Source organism: Protopterus annectens, chromosome 13.part0 (assembly GCF_019279795.1).
Source record: "Protopterus annectens isolate FY-2018-M chromosome 13.part0, PAN1.0, whole genome shotgun sequence".
NCBI lineage: Eukaryota > Metazoa > Chordata > Ceratodontiformes > Protopteridae > Protopterus > Protopterus annectens.
The window spans coordinates 454,044,221-454,065,820 of NC_056747.1; positions in this window are offsets into that span (position 1 = coordinate 454,044,221).

Below are 21,600 nucleotides of genomic sequence, written 5' to 3' on the forward strand. Positions count from 1 at the left end.
ATAATTATTAAGGGTGGGTATGAATGGATGTTTTGTTTTGAGGGAAGGGTGATCAAGTGAAGTATTTTGAATTTAAGACAGGGTAGTGGAGAGATTGAGGAGGCTAGGAGAAATATGTAAGAATAGTTGTTATAACTGTCTGGGTGAAGTAGGAGGCTGGAGGTTGGGGTTGTGATAGTATAGTTTAAGGGAAAGTTATAGCATATTAAGGGGGAGGTCAGTACTAGAATATGAGAGGATAGCATAAGGAACAGGATTTTGTATATAAAAGATACTTATTGGGGAGAGGTGGCAGAGGGCTAGAATTTAAGAAAAAGTATTTCAGATGTAAAAGTGAAGGATTGGGAGTGGTGTAAAAGGAGAATGATTATCTAGGATACACAGAAAGAGGATGAGATGATTAAGAGATTAGGTAATATATTGTGTGGAGGAGTTTTTAATAATCTTGCCATTGAGTTGTCAAATTGGGTAGGGTTTGACTGGAATGGATAAGAGGGAGTCTGAGATGATTATGAGATTAGGTAATTATATTATGGGGGAGGAGTTTTGCACTATCCTGATGTTGAGTGGTAAAATCTGTTATGGGGTGGAGAGTGTTGCAGAATAAATGTAGAGTAAGGAGGTGTGGGTGGAAATTGAGGGTAGGGTAGGGGATCAGAATGAGCTTGAGTGAAGCAAGGAAGCAAGGGTGAATGGAGTTAGATCCACATGCTGAAATGTTTGGGCATCCCAAAAGAAACCATCACTGGATTATACTCATAGCAGGTCAAAGTTTCAACTGAGCTATTGTACACAGCTACAAGGATATAAAAGTCCAAAGCAGATTTAAAGGGTATAGTGCTTAACAGTGCTGTATAGTATTCTTAGCTAGAGTTTATTCCTTGAATTAAGGATGTTGAACTTTATCTTTAAGTATAATAGTGAAGGCAATGGGTGGGGGCAGTTTAACAATAAAATGGCAGCTGTTAAAAGGTGTGGTGCTTAACAGTATAGTATAATATTGTTGTCCAGAATTTGTTCCTTTGAGTTAAGGATGTTTGCACTATTCCTACAAATGTGATAGGAAAGGCAGAGAGGGTGAGAAGAAAGTTGTAGGATCAAATGGCAGCTATTAAAAGTATCTCCAAAAGACAACATTAAAAACAGTTAAACAAAGGAAATGCAGGGCCAGCAAATTTAGGTATAGGGTTCAATAAGCTGTAAATAAAATGGGTTTAATAAACAGATTTAAAGAAGGTTTAAAATAAGCACTTTCGCCTTCTCTTTTTGAAAACTTCATCATATATATTCCTGCTACTGTACTGAAGTTTAAAAGGACTAACTAAGCAGGTCATGTGATAACACACCTCCCCTTTACACCAGTCAAGGGAAGCCATAAAGGAAGTACAGAATACAAGCTAAAAATAGCATATCATTGAGTCCAGGCCAAAGGTTAGCCCCAAAATGGAGCTGCCAGTAAAGCTCACATTTTTCTAAAAATAGAGACCAGGGGCCACCTCATGGGTCATGTTTAATCTTTTCTAGCACTACAAATTTTAAACAATGTGAGGCATGGCTTTGACAATGTTTAAAAAGGCTATTTGTATGTTTTCCTTTAATAATTTCATATTGATGGTCATACAGTCATCCTCTCTCAATTTCTGCTCTGTTTTCCCACTATAAATACATGGGCATGAATCACACATTGCCACATATACTACACCACATCATCTGTGTTACAGTTGTAGTTTCCATGAAGGATGATTTTATTCCCATTGATATTAACTTCATTTGTAGTTACTATATCTTTACAGAAATTACATGCCCCAAATTTTAGCATACCAAACCAATTTAGTTATTGGTGCTTTTTTTTCTAGAATTGTCTTTAAATTGTCCTCTCTTAGATAAAATGTTCAGTCTATTTCCTAAACATTCCATTACATCTTTATCATCCTTAATCAAAGACCAATTTTTTTCAGGTGAATGTTTAATACACTTAGTGTCCATGGTGTACATGGTTATAAATGAATTTCTATAATGGTTTCATTCATTTTGTCTCTCAAACAATCTCACTGAATTCCCATCATGCAAAGAATCATTTCAACAGTTGTTTGAAGGTCCTGCTTGTATTTCATTCTTTACCAAACTTTGTCTACCCCCCCCCCAAAAAAAAACTGGTGTAAAGAATTTCCTCTGTCTTTTATTAATAATTTCCATTATGATGATGTCAATAAATGGGGATGAATAACCTCTCTTTCAGGTCCCTGGTACATTCATCCCAAAAGGTATGTTGCCCCATTGTCATCCAGGTCGCATGCACAAATTAACCTTTGACAACTGAGTCTTTTTCTGTGCCAAGGGAAGACTGTTATTAAAGTGCAAAACGTATTCGAATAGGTAGTTTTTCTGTAGATCTTAGAAGTGAGCCTCTTGTTTATCATATCCTTCATTAACATCCATATATGCTATCTGTTAATTGTTCACCTCTCTAGTAAATTTGTGGAAGTCAGTACTCTGATTAATGTAATCTAAAAATATTGGGATTTTATAAGAATCATCATCCCATATAAATATATCATCCAAAAATCGAGTTTAAATTTTATACCCTCTAAAGAATTCAAACCAAAAACACGTAAACTCCCACAAATTATTAAAAAAACACAAAAAGAAGTATTTTCCTTTGGGACAAAAGTGCTTAATAAATATTGGAATTGTGGATTTATATTCCTTGGAAGTCCTTTTTGTGACTCTAAAGAATTCTGAAATAAAGAGCACCTTCTTCTCCCATTCTAACATCACTATATTTGCATACAGGCCACTACGGGCTGTACCCATTGCAACTGCAACTTCTCTTGTAAAAACAGTTGTCCATCAAACCAGATGAAATTATTTTTCAAAACAATATCCAGAAGGGTTTCATAGGCTTTGACATGGTCCTGTGAAATGCTGTCTCCCAAAAATCCCTAAAACCAGTATATTATGTGTATACTGGTATACAGGTCTTTCACATTGATGTTCAACAATGTATAACTTTCTTGGAAAGGCAAATTGTTTATTTTTCTTAGGAAATCCAGAGAGTCATGACATATAAGTTGTTCTGTCATCACCAAATGTTTGAGTTTTTCATCCAGAAATTTTACCATTGGACATGTAATGGACCCTCGACCATCCACAATAAGCCAAAAAGATGGATGGGCAGTATCTTTGTGGATTTTGAGTAGTCCAAAGGTGGTCAGGGTTTTTGGATTAAGTACATTAAGATAGTTATATTCATTTATGTCTATTTGGCCATCAATAAGCAAATGTTCTAAAACCATCTTTATATGTGTATAGGCATCATTCAGCTCCTTTCTGGAAACTGGCTTATGTACTTCTTCAACAGTAGTTCTTTCATCTTGTTGATATAATTTAATTTCTCCATTATTACAATTCATCAGGAGCCATAAATCTTAAATTGTTTTTTGTTAATTCAGTCAACATATTTTCCTCTGTCTTCATCATGTTTTTCTTGATATAAGACCTTGTCTTATTCTTTTTGTTATGAATATTCCTGATATCCAGTTCACATAATTTCCCATATGTAATAAAGTTGGATGAACGGAGGCAGGGGTTGAACTTACTTGATACTCACAGTGCAGTTAGAATTCTGTGAAATTCTTGAAACATCAGGTTGAAATTCAATTGCCTTATATATTCCTTCAAATCAAGTAGGACATACCACAAATCCATACATCGACATGGCACAAATGTTGAACCTTTCACAAACAAGTCTGTTGCATCCAATGGCTGTGTTGAATTATTATAAATGTTGAAATCCCCTGTACTGGTCAGAATTATCATTGGTCCATCATTCTATATAGCATTTCTGCCAATCAATATTGGATCTTGTTCATAGATCAATAATTCTGTCATTTCCATCCTTTCCAGTATGTTGGCTTGGTCCATTGCAGAGGTTGGATCCCTTTTGTGCTTCCCCATTGGTGGCTTTGTGCTTGATTTTACTCCTTGATCTTCTCCACCCTGCGTTGGGCCCGCAGGCACCGCAACGTCTAAAAAAATCCCTTCCAACTGATTCTGTATTGTCATTATCTTTGGAGTAATAAGTAAATGTTCAAATTTAACTGTTTCATACTGTAAGTTGTTGTTGTATCTTTCGGCTTTTCCTGGTTAGGGGTCGCCACAGCGGAACTCCGGTCCGCTAATGATTGGTAGTTGATTTTTACATGCAGAGTTACCAGCCCCTGCCGCACAACCTTCAACGAAGGTATGCCCATTCACGCATGTCTCCACTCAGAAGACACTCTAGCTGAGAATCGAACCGGACAGCATCTTACCGTGAGGCAACAACGCTACTGCAGCACCACCACCGCAGATTATTATCCAAATGGTTAATCTCTATTATTAGTTCTTCAATGTTTTTTTTTGTTGTAAGAAATAGGCAGCTCCATATATTTGAAGCTGTGTCTGTCAAGCAAAATAAATAAGTCTTTGTGCAGCTGGGAATTTAGCACCAAACCAGTCAGAAATTGCCACATACTAAGGCCTTTATGTACCATTCAGGTGTTTATACATTCTGTGAAATATACATTTTCCAGCTGTAACTTCTTCACTTTTAATAGTTTGTAGTCATGCTCATTAAGTTTGTCAGTAAGTGAAGAATTATGGACTGGTAATTAGAATTAAGATTAATATTCGAATTAAAGCATTCATTTAACACAGGAACATCATTATCGTGATTTCACATAGTAGCACTTTGTAGTTCATTGCAGTTAGTGCCTATATTACAGTTGTTATTGAAGTTACCTGTTTGCACGGTCTCTGCCCTTGATGTTAGGTCTCTCCTTTTTGGTTCAAATACTGGTATTTCTGTATTCGAAATGTCTCTCCTTGTATTTTGGTCGATAACAAATTAATCCATCCATTGTGATAACTGCTGTATTAATTAATAAGGTCAAGTTGCCTACTTGTTGACCAAGTGTCAATGAATCATGTCTATATTTTGAAACGAATCCTGTGACGCAGTACCTGTAGCCTAACTTTCAGCCATTTAGTCATGTATAGGTACACTAATGACCATACGTATCAAGATGTACTTGTTCATACACATCTTCAATGGTTTTAACTTGATGCATTTAAGTGTATGTTTTATGAGCACTTTTTATTTATATATGTTTTTATACGCTTTGTGTATGTTTTTATTTTTGAATGATCCAGTGTAGATGAGCCCTTTAAAAATATTTTTGATCTTTTATCAATTGGTTGATTGGGTTCTTTATATGAAGAACAGGTTTGTGGGGATTTTTGTAGAAGGATCTGAAGAAGCTATTATAGTGAAAGCGCTCATCCGTTTGTGCACAACCATTGGAATTAAATTGTGGGATTTTACCCTTACTTTCGCTGTATTCCGTTTTTTCTTTTCAGTTAACTTTCAGCCATGCTGTAAACCACAAACTCCAAAAGACAACATATAAAGGAACTAAACAAAGGAAATTCAGGGCTGACAAAGTTAGGAATAGGGTTCAATAAGTTGTAAATAAACAAATTTAAAGTAAGTTTAAAATAAGAGCTTCCATCTTCTCTTTTTGAAAACTTCATCAGATAGATTCTTTAAATTTGTTTATTAAACATTTTATTTACAACTTATTGAACCCTATACCTTCCTTTGTTTAGCTATTAAAACTATGTTCAGCAAATACAGGTTATTCTTATGCTACTTTAGGGTAAATACTAAGTTTTACAAAAATATACAGAACTATTGGACATCCTTTTAGTAGGATATTAGGTAGGGCAATGCTGACCATGCCCTCTGTACAGGTGCACACCATTTACATTTAAGAAGGCACACTTATACAATATGTAGATGGTAATAGTATCTAGGCATCTATTTTAGCAATAACATACTCATCCAGATAGTGTAGGCTTGTCCTTTGTCAGGAAATCTCTGTGGTCTTACAGTTTAGTTAGCAAGTGTGTGCTGAGTTCAAAGATGTATTTCTGTATGTTTAGAACAGTGAAACCAGGGATGAGTTCAGAAACAGTGGTGCTGTCAGGGCAAGGTCTACAAAGACAAGAGATGGAACCGGCAAAAGATTAAGATGTGATTAAATTAATAAACAGCTGTATTCCAATGGGATTCATTCAAGGAATTAGCTTTATTTGGAACAAATTATCCTTACAGAAGTCCAGGTACAACTCTGTCTTAAGAAGTTTAGATACCAGAGACTGTACACCAGTAAGAAGTTGTATGGATTTGGATGTGTTCCAGTATTAAGTATGACGATCTGGATGTTGAGACTATAATAAGTCCAGTCCTATTAACTATATATGTTATACACACACTAGTGGTGCAGGAAAATAGCAGTAGTCCAACACATTTCATACTAAGATAAACAGTGAGAGCTGTATAAAAGATGTTAGTACACACTAGGTCATACAGTACATGTCACTGCAATGAAAAACTATATATGGAGACAGATAAACATGTAATGGCAGATGAGGGCAGCTTCATCTCCCTCTTTGCCTGCCAGTTAGATAAGCCATAAATCCTGCCTAAGTAATAGCTCAAAGCACTGCTTTGAATTTCCTTAAATGTGTTGCATACATCCTTTAAATTTGTACTGTACTTCACTCTGCTATGTTAGGATGACTGCTCCCTATCACTGTCCACCCTTTCAGTAATATAATACTTTCTGAGCTCTGCTGAAGCTATTAGAGAGGCATAGAATTGCAATCAGTTTAGGGCCATTTTCCCCACCTAGTTATCTCATTTCCCTACTCTGGTATGCTGCAGATCTTGTTTAATTTAGTGGTAAAAAGCTTACATTCTTACGTCTTTCACAGAAACAGCCCTATGCTTCTCCCATGCATTCTTTGCTTTTGTTAATGACTTCTGCACTTCTAACTTCTCCAGGAAGGCTGTTCCAGTAAACCATCATCCTTTCTAAGCTCTTGGCCACTATCTTTTTATATGATTTTTTTGTACAGGCCATAGTGTATTCTGTTCTTTTCTGATACATCTCTGTTCTAGGTCCTTATGATGAAGACATCTCTAGAACCACATATGGTACTCCAGATAAGAATCGCATGCAGTGTCTATATAGATGGAAAATGCCTTCTTGTTTTCTTCAGGTGATGCATCTTTCTAAGCTTCTCTGTACTCCACCAGCCTTTCTTGCTAATAATTTATGTGGTCTATCATTATGTCATCAGCTACAACCCTCCCTAGTCCCCTTTCTCATTTGACATTGCTTCGGTTTACTTTCCAGTTATGTACTCTGAGCCCATTGCCAGCTATTTACTCTGCGTTCATTCATTTGCGTGCTTACATTATATTTAATCTGACATGTATTACATAATCCATCCATTTCTGCCAAATTTCTCCTCCTTGCGACATTTTTTGTGCATCAACCTGAATCTAAACCATGTCTATCCAGGCCTCCTGAAATGTCATTTGCAAAGACCCTGAAATGACTGGTCCCAGTAGTAATAACTGTAGCATCTAGGTAGTCACCACTATTCATCTAAGTGCAGTATGTTGACTGTCATCCTCTACAACCTACTGCCTATTCACCTGAGACTCTTATCAACTCATTCATAGTGTTCTAACCTTTGTGTGCTGTTATGTCACCTGCCTTGTTGAAGTTGAAGTAGTCATTGTAAAAGTCCTATTTGTCTGTTTACATCGCATGATGTATACTTAAACAATGGTGGATCACCCCATCATTCATTCATTACCCAATTCCCAATTTATCTCATTTAAAGTTGCAGAGAAGTTGAAGTTTGTTCTGGCAAGCGGTGAGTATAAGGAAGAAAAACAATCCTGGATGGGAACATCTTTGCATCATAGAATGTACACAAAGCAATTGGCAGTTTAGATGGACACTAATCCACCTCGCCGTATACTGTCTTTGAGATGTAGGGGTATATTGGAGCCCCCGCAAAGTCCCACACTGATAGAGTGAGAATATGCAGACTCCATTCAGATTGTACTCTTGCTAGAAAATGAACTACAGAATCAATCACTGTGAGGCAGTAATGCTAAATGCAGTACTACTGTGCCATCCATTATGACACCACAATTTGGCAAACACAATGCACTGAGTATGCTTGATTGTATCCATTTAGTTGGCATTCAAAAAGCACCCCCATTGCAAAATAACCTATCCTGAGGTGCTGCAGTGTTGAAAAAGGGGATGAAGGGATTTACCTCAGCATGAAGGTATCGGTAAGATTGTCCCTATACAGATTTTTTGGTAAAACAAATATTTGGCAAAGTAGTCACTAAATAGTGCTTCAGCAGACTATTTCATTAATCTGTATTATGTTTATATGTTTCCCTACAATTTGGTGCCACATTTAAGAACCATTTGTTTCTTCTTTTACTTTTAATTTTTTATTGATCCAGGAGTTCTCTTATTCTATGTTGCTGGACTGGATACTATTTACTCTCTTGTGGCACTAGGATAAAGATGGGCTGATGATGCTATAATTTGTTTGTTTAGCAATGTCTGTTCTGTTTAGCACAATTTTAAACCAAGTAGGAAAGGCGGGAGAAAACTCAGGTCTGAAGGATCTGAGGAACACATGTTTAGTAGGCACATTCGTTTTTTTTTTGTTTTGTTTTTTTTTAAGTTATATTTAGGGGGACAGCACAATGTTCACCAATATAATATCTTGAGAACTTGCTGCAAAAACTTTCCAAGAAAATGTAAATTACTTTCTGCTGGAAATCCCAAATTGTTTCTGGGATTAGTAGTGGTGTACTGTACATTTGCACAGGGCCTACACATCTTTGTAATATAAGGCAGCAAAGGCACTAATTACAAATACAAATGGGGACATGCATCATGGTGGATCCCACTCTTCTGCTTAGATGCAAATAGCTGAGCAGTACAGTAACTGCAGCGTGAGACCAATCTCTGCAAAGGTGCATTTGCTCAGAAGATTAAAGTAACAGATATACGTGTCATATAAGTAACTGCAGCAGATGTGCTCTCCATTTTACATCCCTCAAGATAAAAAGCCAGATGCATGCATGTATAGTCTTAAGGGGTGTATAAAACTGGAAGGGAAGTAGGGAGCAAGCAAAAAAGCACAGAAAGAAAACATGAGGGAGTATGCAGTGTAGTGAAAAATAGAACGTTTTTGTAGGGAAAGAGCCTCCTTTTTCTTATATAGAAATGAAGCAAGCTTAAAGAGAAATGGTGGCAGGAAATGAGAAGGAAAGAGGCAGTAGCAGAGTGTGCAGGGGCAAATATACAAAAACATAATAGGAAAGACAAATTGGGTGGATATATAAACAGTAGGGAGACACGGGATGGACAAAAACACAAAAGAAGGCAGATGATGCAGAAGGTTTGAGTCTACACACAAAATGAAATGCAGAATACTAGGCTATGATTTGGGCAGCAGGAAATTTGATACCTGGCTCAAACAGGAACACTTACCCATCACTAGAAGATGGATCAGCATGACCGGCTCAGACAGGAACACTGACCCATCACTAGAAGATGGGATCAGCATGACCCATGGAATGGGTATGTGCTTTCTCGGGTGATACCATGGCTGGGGTTGGTCCAGTGAGTGAATCTGCTATCTACACCAGGATGCATTCCATGCAGTCAAGATATGTCATCTACCTCTCACCCATAGACTCTCTCCACTGCTATAGCTGTGACTGGACCACTACAGGCAGTAATGAAGAACCATCTGCCAGAGAGGTCACCGCGCCCCTCCAGGGAGACACCTCCATCACCCTCAGCATTTACAGCTTCATACAGGCACGGGCTGAGTTTGAGATGCTTGGTCACCCTCTTCTCCATCAGAACCTATAGAGTGGACATACAGTGTATGGTGCCATAAGTGTATTAGTCTGCTAAGTATAACAGCTGTATAGTAGAGGACAGCATATGTAAATAATACCAAGCCTGTCAAAGGACAACATATGTAAATAATACCAGGCCTGGTACAGGATGGCATATGTAAATAATACCAGGCCTGTCACAGAACAGCTTATGTAAATAATACCAGGCCTGTCACAGAACAGCTTATGTAAATAATACCAGGCCTGTCACATGACAGCAAATGTAAATAACACCAGACCTGTCACAGGACAGCATGTGTAAATAATACCGCGCCTGTCACAGGACAGCATGCGTAAATAATACCAGGCCCATCACAGGACAGCATGTGTAAGTAATGCCAGGCCCGTTACAGGACAGCATATGTAAATAATGACAGGCCCGTCACAGGACAACATGTACAAATAATGCCAGGCCCGTCACCGTACAGCATGTGCAAATAATGCCAGGCCCGTCACAGGGCAGCATGTGTAAATAATGCCGGGCCCGTCACAGGGCAGGATGTGTAAATAATGCCAGGCCCGTCACAGGGCAGCATGTGTAAATAATGACAGGCCCGTCACAGGACAGCATGTGTAAATAATGACAGGTTTGTCACAGGACAGCATGTGCAAATAATGCCAGGCCCGTCACAGGACAAAATGTGCAAATAATGCCAGGCCCATCCCAGGACAGCATGTGCAAATAATGCCAGGCCCGTCACAGGGCATCATGTGTAAATAATGCCAGGCCCGTCACAGGGCAGTATGTGTAAATAATGCCAGGCCCGTCACAGGGCAGCATGTGTAAATAATGACAGGCTTGTCACAGGGCAGCATGTGTAAATAATGCCAGGCCCGTCACAGCACAGCATGTGTAAATAATGCCAGGCCCGTCACAGCATATGTAAATAATGCCAGGCCCATCACAGGACAGCATATGTAAATAATGCCAGTCCTATCACAGGGCAGCATGTGTAAATAATGCCAGGCCTGTCAGTGGGCACCATGTGTAACTAATACTAGGCCTTGTACAGGACAGCATGTGTAAATAATGCCAGGCCTGTCACAGGACAGCATGTGTAAATAATGCCAGGCCTGTCACAGGAAAGCATGTGTAAATAATGCCAGGCCTGATACAGGACAGCATGTGTAAATAATAGCAGGCCTGGTACAGGACAACATGTGTAAATAATACCAGGCCTGTCACAGGACAGCATGTGTAAATAATACCAGGCCTGGTACAGGATAGCATGTGTAAATAATACCAGGCCTGTCTTGCTACCATCTGAGTAGCCCCCTACAGCAGCCCAGTTAAACTCTATTCTGCTTATACTAGGAAGACTAAGGGTCATATTGGTGAACTATCGTGGAGAGAAGAGAAAGTGGCAGCACAGTATATATAGCCCATACCTCTACACTACTATGTTGTCCAGTAGGCAGCCAGTTGTGTTTCCCTTTTATATAAGCATACAGACACAGACAGTGATATTTCCTTGTAAAATGGTGACAGAATGGTTAGCATTGTTACACCATGATATTGATTTTCACCACCTCAACACTTATTACACCACCATGAAAATCAATCCTATCACAAAACAGACCTGCAGGTGGCAGGAACACATTCACAAGACACTGTCACTACTTCTCATCAGCACCTAATTCACACACAGTAACACCTGACAGTGTTATACCTTAAATAGGGATGACATATGATTGAGAAGCCTGCAAGCATCAGGAACACATCTTGACATGATATTTAAAGTTCTCACAAGTAAAAGTAATGAATAAATGGACAATGACATGGCATTGCTGCCAAACGTCTGCATACCACTAACAGATGTCATCAAGATCATATAACTAACTGCCTACACTGTTGATCTCTCCTGGTTATAGACATGGCCCTGGTCAGAACATCATGCATGTCATACCAGACATCAACTTTGCTGAAAAGCCAATAGCTGCTTCCTAAACTGGCTTTGAAGAAGATATAGCACGACTCTTGTCTCCTTCATGCAGTAGGTAGGTGCAAACAGCTGTCCATTAACAGACAACACAAAACGGCATCCAGTGAAACATGCATACAATATGTTTTGTGAATTATGAGCACTGCAGCTCATTACTGCACAGTTCCATGATGAGCAGTCATGAGCAGGTCACCCACTTATAATAAATCCCTGAAACATGCCCCATGAATGAGCTGTGCTCTTTGTCCATACACAAAGTGCAATTAGGTGGTTCAGAGACATTTCTGGTGTATGGGCTCATTTGTGTATGTATAAGGCATCCAGCTGTAAAATTTCAGAATCTGAGTGTAGCCACATCTTGTGTATTGGCACATGGTATTACAGTAAGTTTACTGAGGGAGATTCTGGAGTACAGCTGTACCATTGGTTCTGTGGTAAGATGCATGGTCCAACCTATTTAAAGGTGTTTTCCTAAGTTTCAAGCTCCTGAAGTCATTAATCATGTATAGTAAATGCACCACTGTTATCAGTTGTGCCTTCAACCTAGTGGTAATGATAAGAATGTGTTTATAGTTGATTTATTAACCATTGTCATCAGCATATCTATTGTTCTCACAGGTTTCATGTTCACAGAATGTGGTGGTAAGCATTGGCTGGATCACTTTAGCTCTGCTGAGAATGAAATCCTGTTTCAGGCACTCAGGACCCACGCAGTGACACTTGTTAGGGAAAAGGGGACAGCTGACCAGCCTCTGCCTCATTCAGGACATCAGTCAGAGGTCCGTAAAATCAGTGCTGTGGGTGGGCATAACAATATACTATATCAGTGTCATAGCCATATCCCAAATGTGATTACTCATGCCAAGGTGAAGGCACAATACACAACATCTGAGAGGATGACTACGGGAGGTGGCCCACAAGGGACTACATTAACAGATATGGAGGAGTGCAGTGACAATCCCTGGAGGTGTAAATGTTGGTGACAGTGTGGTCCAATCCCCTACACATCTCAGTGGGAGATGTGTCAGATTAGTATAACATATAGCAAATGTCATTATAACCCTCTTACAAGAGGATCTAACACAAACGACTGGTGCCAAAGTTGCAGCTTAAAACTCAATGCCAAGAAATGCAGTATAGTACCTTTTGGGAAGCTGGTCACCCCAGGAAACAGACTTCCCACCCATGTGAAACAAAGTCTCTTCCTAACTCTATTTAAGTTTAACTAGGACAACTGGATGGGAAACTGAAAATTCATCCCGATCTGACACCTACATCTATGATGGGTAAAGGCAGTCAGCAAATTATGTTGTAACTAAGAGTCACCCACTATATCAATGTCTAAAATGTATTAGGTTGCACAATTAGGCTTATAAAGACCATAATGGTCATTAGCCTAGTATACAACGGTGAACCTATAAACATATAACAGTAATGTACATACAGAATGTAAAACACTGCTTATTTGTTACCAGAGTTGCATCAGGAGTACAGCAATGGCAGGATAACAAGGAGAGATACATTGGCATTGGCGTTGTACATCACGTCTTGCCTGAGCTCCCCTGGCATGCATGGCATATTAGAGATGTAGCCCATGTAGCTGTGCTCACTATGGCATTTTTCATTCTGTATAGGGTATTATATTGCAGTGGTGACATGCAGTGTTAGGGGCAACACAAAAGGCTACTGTTGGTTGATGCCAAAGCACTTACACCATAGTCACATACAGATGACACAGTGACATTTTTTATCTCCATCCTGAATGGCCACACATCCTCTATACAGTGTGAATACAGTCCCATATCGACAGATGAATTCATGGCTGTACACTGTGTGTGTTCACACTCTGTGGATGTGGGGTATCCTCCTGTGGGTCTGACCACCAGCAGTGCCCTTATGGCTACTACAGCAGGTGAGTACACTGCATCAGATATGGGTGTATCCAACACAGCATGGCCTTGCATGGAATGCTAAATGCTATGGGGTGCTGAATGCCATCACATTTTTCTGGTGGCCTTTAACATGCAAACAGTAATCAGGATGAATCAGCAGATGTGCAAGAATGTCATGCAGACACACAGTCCAATATGGAACTGACTGATGTGCTGTTTGGCATTTAGGAGATTGCTTCCAGCTTCATGAGGATGTGGCATCCAGAGGCACCTTTATGATTGGTCTCATTTGTGTTGCTGTGGCACACACCACCTCTGACTGTCATCATCACTGCCCATAACAAAGATGGTGTCTTTGGTCAGGGTAGGGTACATACCATTCTGTCATCCCTTCCTAACCTTACTCTCTGATGTGCCTCATGGATCCATTTTGGGTATTCTGTTTTCTCACTGTATCAATTCCTTCATCTTGAACTTCCAAAACTAATTGTGTATAATGTCATCTTACTGACACCACCACTCAGAATATCAGTGAACAGACTAAGCAAAAGAATAAACCTCTTATCCTCGCAGTGGAAAAGTCTGGACAAAGCCAAAAATAGTGGGGGGGGGACAAAGGCCATAAATCAAGGACAGATGTTAAATATTGCTCTTGTAAACCTAGAAAGTTATTAGAATAACAGTTTTGTTTCTTCCGCATGCATTTCTTGAAGGATATAAAACTTGAAACTCAAATGTTGTTCATCATTTAGTGAGTCCAGTATTCAGTGATATGCCAGAAAACCACAAATTTTATGAGGAACAGACGAAAAATTGAAAACAAAACCGAGCCCCACAAACTAATAGGAAAACAAAATAAAAAACACGGGAGCAGGAAAACTGAACTTCACTCTTTATTATCAAACAGTCATTAAATGCTGTTGTCTTGTTAAAATGGACTTCTTCAGAATATTATGTCTCACAAATACAACTGTTAAATAACTAAAAAAAAATCCCCCCATACAATTACAACTAAGGAAATGATTGCTCAATATCAAAATCAAAGAGCTAAACATCAATTAAGAATAAAAGCAATGACTCAAAAAGCATATTAAAACTTGAAGTACAATTTGGCCATAATCAGCATTTTTGAAAAAGCCTGATGATACATCTTGTAACTAAACAATAAACAATATAAAATATAATGGTGAAAATACATTAAAAAGGAAAAATTAAAAATAAAAATATTAATTCACTTAACACCAAATGATACACATATAAGGCATACAAAATTAATAACGGACAAACCAAACACAATTACCAAAAATATTAAAGACATAAAATAAAAAATAAATACAGAGACAGATAATTCAGGTAAGGCTTGGTTATAAAATAAGTGTAATGCTAATAAAAATGATGGACACCCCCCCAAAATATAGTTATGTTAAAATGAATTGAATATGAAGTGCTGCTCTTAATCAAAGAATACTACTAATGGATACCATTTCATTCAAAGCCTAACCATTAGTAGAATTGTGTTTTTAATTACCATCTTAACTTCCTAAGTTCCAGCAACTACTTCCAAGGGCCACACCGCCTGTCAAACACTATGTTGAAAACAATATAAAATCTCAACATGTGTGAGCTATTTGACTTGATGTGTTTATAAAGTGAATTATACTCATCCATCCTGTTAATGCCATATAAATGTCTGTGGATTCTTAACCTCAAAGTTTTCACAGTCTTCCCAATATATAAACTTGGGCAGTCTTGACATTGTGCCACATAAACAACATCTGTGCATGAACAGTGGTATATTTGGGTTAATTTATACTCGCTATAACCATCAATAAAAAAAATAGAGCCTTCCAAAATAAGGCCACATTGCTTATAATGCCCACATTACCTCATACTAAAATGGCCCTAGATAAGCCATACTCTTTCAATCATAGTCTTAAAACAAACAGCCTTTTTATATACAAAATTAGGGAAGGAACCCTAAACCTGAAACTGCTCACCACCGACTGAAAATATTTATTTATTTTACATTTGTTAACCAGGAAAGTCCACTGGATGCATGTCCTTGTTTCAGTGGAGGCCCGAGAAGAAAAACTCCACAAATAACATTAAAGAACAAATGTGGTACACAATTACACAAAATAGTTATGACAAATACAGAAAGAATACAACATATTTAAGAATATACATATAAAAATGTATGTACATACAGATATATAAGAAAATATTAAAAAAACTAGTATGGGATATGTAAGAATCCTAGGTTTTAGCAATATTTACAAAAAATAGAAGTTGTTTACCATCATATACTGAGTAGAGGGTAGTGAAAATCAAGTTTAGTGTCACCACTAATCTAATGGTGAAAAAAAAATCAAGATTGTAGGTAAAAATTGGGGTGCTTAATGGGATAGACCAAAAATCTGTGGAAAAATATGAACATTATTATGGACAGCTAAGAGGGTATGCAAAACAGTGACTAGGGAGAGATGGCTTTCTAACAAACGTATCTGTCTATATTATATCAAAATATATGCATACCCATGCACACAATATTTGTTTCAGTTCAGTTAGTTTTTACAGTTACAAAGTTTATATCAGAAAATATTATTGTTTTGACCTTGATCTTTTGTCTGCTTCCCGAATTATATATTTATGACATCTGAGTCAGTTACTAAGTAAAAAGTTATGATGTCTTGAATATGGAGTTATTACATTTTTTCAGACTACATAATCCCATGTGACATTTGTCCTTCTTGAAATTGTCCTTGGCAAATGGGGCCAGTACTGCTGAGTGCAGTAACCACGAAGATCTCAGGTATATAATATCAATAAAACTGGTAGTACTTCATGAACTTTTATCTGGTTTCTTTAATGGTTTCTTTGTTTTGCTGCATCTAGGTCACCACAGTGTTATAACTACTTTGTCAGAAAAAATTATGTATGCTTCTCACTTACCTTATTTAAAGTATTTCACATGCAAAAAACAGGACAGCAGAGTGCAGCACAGGAAATAGCTCTGAGTATCTGTTTAGTCAACATCTTGAGTGGACTTTTTACAAATGAAACACAGCAGCCTTGGAGGCAGCAGCAATCCACATTCAACCATATAAAAACATTTGTGAAAAGGCTGGCTTGCAGTGCAGAGTGACCATTCCTGGCTAATTTGCTCATGATCCATGTTCTCCTCACAGTCTGATACTGGAGGGTTAGTTGATGAGGGTGGCATTTCAACCTAACCTTTTCAGGGGGAGCAGAAGATGTTTATTGCACTTTTTTAATGGAGCAGGAGAGTGTGAGGCACTGGATGCCACTGATCACTTTCACCGTAGAGCCCTAAGGATAGAGGAGTAACATTAGAAATCCCATCCAAACTCACATTATTATTGAGCAAGGCCAGAATTGTCTCAGTTTACCACTACTAGGAACCAGTGAGATGGCAGTGAGAATTAAAGCCCTGACTACAGCACAGGCATTCTGTGATCGAATAGTGGCTCAGGTGTCAGACGCTGGAAGGAGAAAATGGGTGTCTCCATTCTGTGGAGGTAGGGAGGACTTGTACTTGTGTGTACCTCATGGTAAATCTCCAGCAGTGGCTATGGACACACAAGGGGTGTGGTCCAAGAGTAGGTAGGAACTTTGGCTGGGACATTTTGTCAGCATCTGCCACTGTTTGTCCCTAGATATTATAAATGTGAATGAGGGCAGAGAAGCAAGAGCCTAAACAAAGAAACACTCTTGGCAGTGATATGATGCTACACCAGGGCCTTAGATGTCCTCACTGGCATTGCACGTGAGTCAGCATTATCTGGGGGAGGCTAAAGTGACTCCAGTACATCCAGTGAGGAAAAGAGAATCCGGGGCAAGCTGATGTTCAGCTGTGGGATTAAAAAATAATTTGTCCCTAATAGGATGGCCATTGTGGACCACAAGCAGACTCCTTTCATTTGAGATCAGCAAGAAAAAGACCAAATACTCATAAAACAGACAAATGCTGTCACATCTCTGGTAAACATGTATAACTGTTTTATAAACCAGTGAGATTACACAGTGACTATTTAGGATAAAAAAGGGTTACTTGTTTTGACTATCTGAAAAGAAAAATAAATGCTGGTTATTAGCACAAAATAAGTTATTGTTTTTTTTTTTTATTAGCTGCATCAGATAAAGTAAAGAAATGAATGATGTTTTTACATCCTCTTAAGTAGCTGGAATATTATTCACTAGACAGTTATATGGCCTATTGCGTTATCCCATGTACTTCCTGTCATGTCATTCATGCAATTATAGCACATTTCCTTGTATTGCCTACTAGCTATCTGTAGTAGCATGGTGGCTCAGTGGTTATGGTCTTTGCTTCACAGCTCCAGGTCTAGTGTTCAATGTGGCATCTGATCATAGTGCTTCTATGTTCTCTGTTTTTGGTTTGGTTTAATCCAGGCACTGTAGTTTCCTCCATATCCTAGAAAGAGGATGTTTGACCAGCTACTATAAACTGTACACACACACGCACATATGTGTTTATATATCATTGCAGTTATTTTTTTAGATCTGCTTTCATCAACAAAGTTAACTGTTTTTTTGATGAAGGACAGTTGTGTCTGCCTTCCAGAAATGTCAATGTTGGGAACATTGACTTTCCCTGTGGTGTGTGAGGTGTGCTTGTATGAAGGTAAGTGGGGATTTTTGGTTATGCTGTAGCTTTCAGATGTACCAAAAGTTTTGGCATCAGTGTTAAGACCGTCTGTGAAAGGGTTTGCTGGTTAGTGTTAGAGGTAGGGGTAGAGATGGAATTAGTGTTGTGCGTGTGTGAGGTATCATCACAACGTCATTTATATGCATTTCACAGATTTCCAGATACAACTCTAGAAACTGATTCTTCATTTTTCTTATTCTCAGAGTTCCTGTCAATGTTTCAGGACACTCATGTAAATTCTGTGAGTTTTCAAATTAGATCCCCTCCCAAAAATTAGTACTGCCTCACCACAGAAGGATATTCAACTAGTTTTACGTTTCAAAAGGTATTTACTTTATTTTTAACCTTGGTCACTCTCCATCTCTTTGTCCTACTTCCTATTTATCTACCTGTATCCACAATGTGCCAATAACATACCTCAATGCAGTATTAATGATTCCAGATAAAGCAATAAAAGAGAAAAATGATATCTGAATTTTCAATCCCAACACTAATTATTTGGAATACACAACATAATGTATGTTATCCAAAATGTCTACATCCCTAAACTTCTCCTGTTAAATCTGTATATTCTTGTTGCATAAAAAAGACTAAGCTTTAGGACTGAAGGATTCACCATAGATGCGTTCCTAGTGCATAGTTATAGTGGACACTTGACTCTTAGTTTGTTTGCTCTTCTGTCTTTAACTGACAACAACCTGATAAATAAGTCTGACTGTTTTAATGTTTGTGGCTCCCCAACCTTCCTGCAAGCACTGAGGTCCCATCTACACCTGACCCATCAGTTTGCCCATTGGTTGGTAGCTGGGGACACCAGGCACAGGAGGTAAGAGTCAGAGTTCACAAGCCATCATCCTGTTGGGAGTCAGATTTATTTTTTTTTTTATCTTGCTCCTAACCTTTCTAGATATGTCAGTCAACTGACAGCAAACAAAAAGAATCCAAGTGCACAAAAAGTCTCATAGGAAACTCAGAGCCATTTTTTATAGGAGAGCAAATCCCCTGCACCCTCTTGTGGGGGACTCCAAGGTTGCACATAAGTGGGGAAAAAAGGGAAAACTTCACTATTGCTGTAAGCATTTTTGGTGATATTTCTTTGCACAACCAGCATTTGGAGACTGCGATGTTGATCGACTGACAGTTTCCCACCCTTCCCTTTTGGTCATCAGGAATATTGTAATGCCCGCTAAGCTAATTTTCCAAGCAGCTAAATGTTTCCACATACCCACAATGCCTAGGTGGAAAGTAATGGTTCTGAAGTAGTCTAAATAAAGACTAAACCTAGGTCAAATTCGTTTTTGTGGTGGTTTCCGTCCTCCAGTACCCATTGTCGGTTCCATTTTATTTCGTTTGGTTTTTGGTTTGTGTTTGGTTTTTTTCATGGTCAATATGTTCCCAGCCAAACAGATGAATATATGAAATTTAGAAAATCAACACCATAATTTTCTACTTTGAAATAATGAAAAGTTCCCACTGGTTTCTTCCCTCCATCAGAAGCAATGACATAAGAGTGTATGAGCTCCAGTATGAGTTTCTGAGTAAGAACAGTTATTGGTGTCCAATCCAGGAGTATCATGGGTAAAAAAAAATCTCCATGTCTCCCTTGAAAATAAAGTAGTCCATCAGAAGCTCAGCTATACAACTCTGCCATCTCATAACTGACCCACATCTTATCATCTTGTCCATACTTCCCATCTTAATGTTTGTTCCTCACCATCCTTGACCTGGAGTCACTTCATTTGTACATGCAAACAACAAGCAGTATTGTGTTTTATACTACATTTAAGTTGGCTTTATTCATTCAATATCCTTCAGTCTCATTTTAAACTAAATACTATGACACTGTAACTTTTTTCGGTTGCCATTTGAAATGTGGGGACCCACTAGAATGGGTCCTGAAATTCGGACACTGAATGGCTGAGAAAAACAGAGTTACATATACTAAGTCATAGATGGACATTTCTCAGAATATTCCCCTTTCTTTGAGGTATAGCGGTCTCTGAGTTGATGTATAAGTTCAGGGAGTGTGAGTGAAAGGAGGAGAAGGGTGTTCAAGATTCGCTGTTTTCCTGTAGTTCCGGTATTTTTTTCAGCTTGTCAGTACTCAGCATTTCGACTGCCAAAGTTTCAATAGGGAGCTCATTTTCCTTTATAAGATTATCATGACAACTATATAGTAACATGTAACAGTCTCTGGACACCAGAAATGGAGCCACATAGAAACTGTATGTTCCACAGAATATCTGGGGCAAGATTCTCAGTCAGAATCACATTGATATTGGTCTCCCTGATCTGGCTTTATGACCTAGATGGATGGAGTTATGACCATCACCTAGATAACCTGCATTTGATTAGAGAGCCAGGCACAGATGGAGCCGGTAATGGGGAAGAGAAGAAGGATGACACAATGTCTGCTTAACTCCTTCAAGGGGAAGGGTGTGGGGAGATCACAGGTGACTTCTGGGGTGCACCTTTGGTCATGTAGTCTAATGGTGTTATCAGACCTGGTGACAGCCAGAATACACTGTGGACTGGCAAAAGAGGGTCATTCCACTTTGTGGGTGGGAGGTGTCTCCCTCCCTCAGTGTCATTACTGCCCAGTCATCTCACATTGTGCACATTAGGGGAAGCATGGAACTTACACCAGTAAATCTTAAATCAGTGTATGCGACTCTGCCAGTAGAATGCTCCTCACTGCCTCAACCTATACGTCAAATGCAATGTATCCTTCTCACCTTTAGCCAAACATCAAATGGGAGCACCATAAGGCTCCAACCTTAATGCCTTTCTCTGCAATATCTACATAAGGAAACTACCCCGCTTCCACTACCTCCTTACACTGATGCATGGTAGGATGCCGATCTTACTAGTGCTTAACAAGCTTTCAGAAAGAATTACAGGCTGACCTTTTCACCTTTAACACTTGGATCAGTAACAAAAACTTCTCATCTCTTCCAAAACAAGAACAATCTTCTTTGGAACCAGGCCAAAGCTAAACAACTTCCCTCACTATTATTAATCTTTGATCACAACAGTGCATTAGATAAATGTTTTTCTTCTAAATACCTAGGAATTTGGCTAAACCCCACAGAAAATAGTAGAATAAAGATAAACTCACAAGTATTCTGGGCTAGCAAAATCTTCCCCTTTTTTCCAGATACTCCAGAAAGAATAGGCAAAGGCATTCTACTGGATCAAGTAGAACATGGACTCCCAGTAATTGTATACACCTCA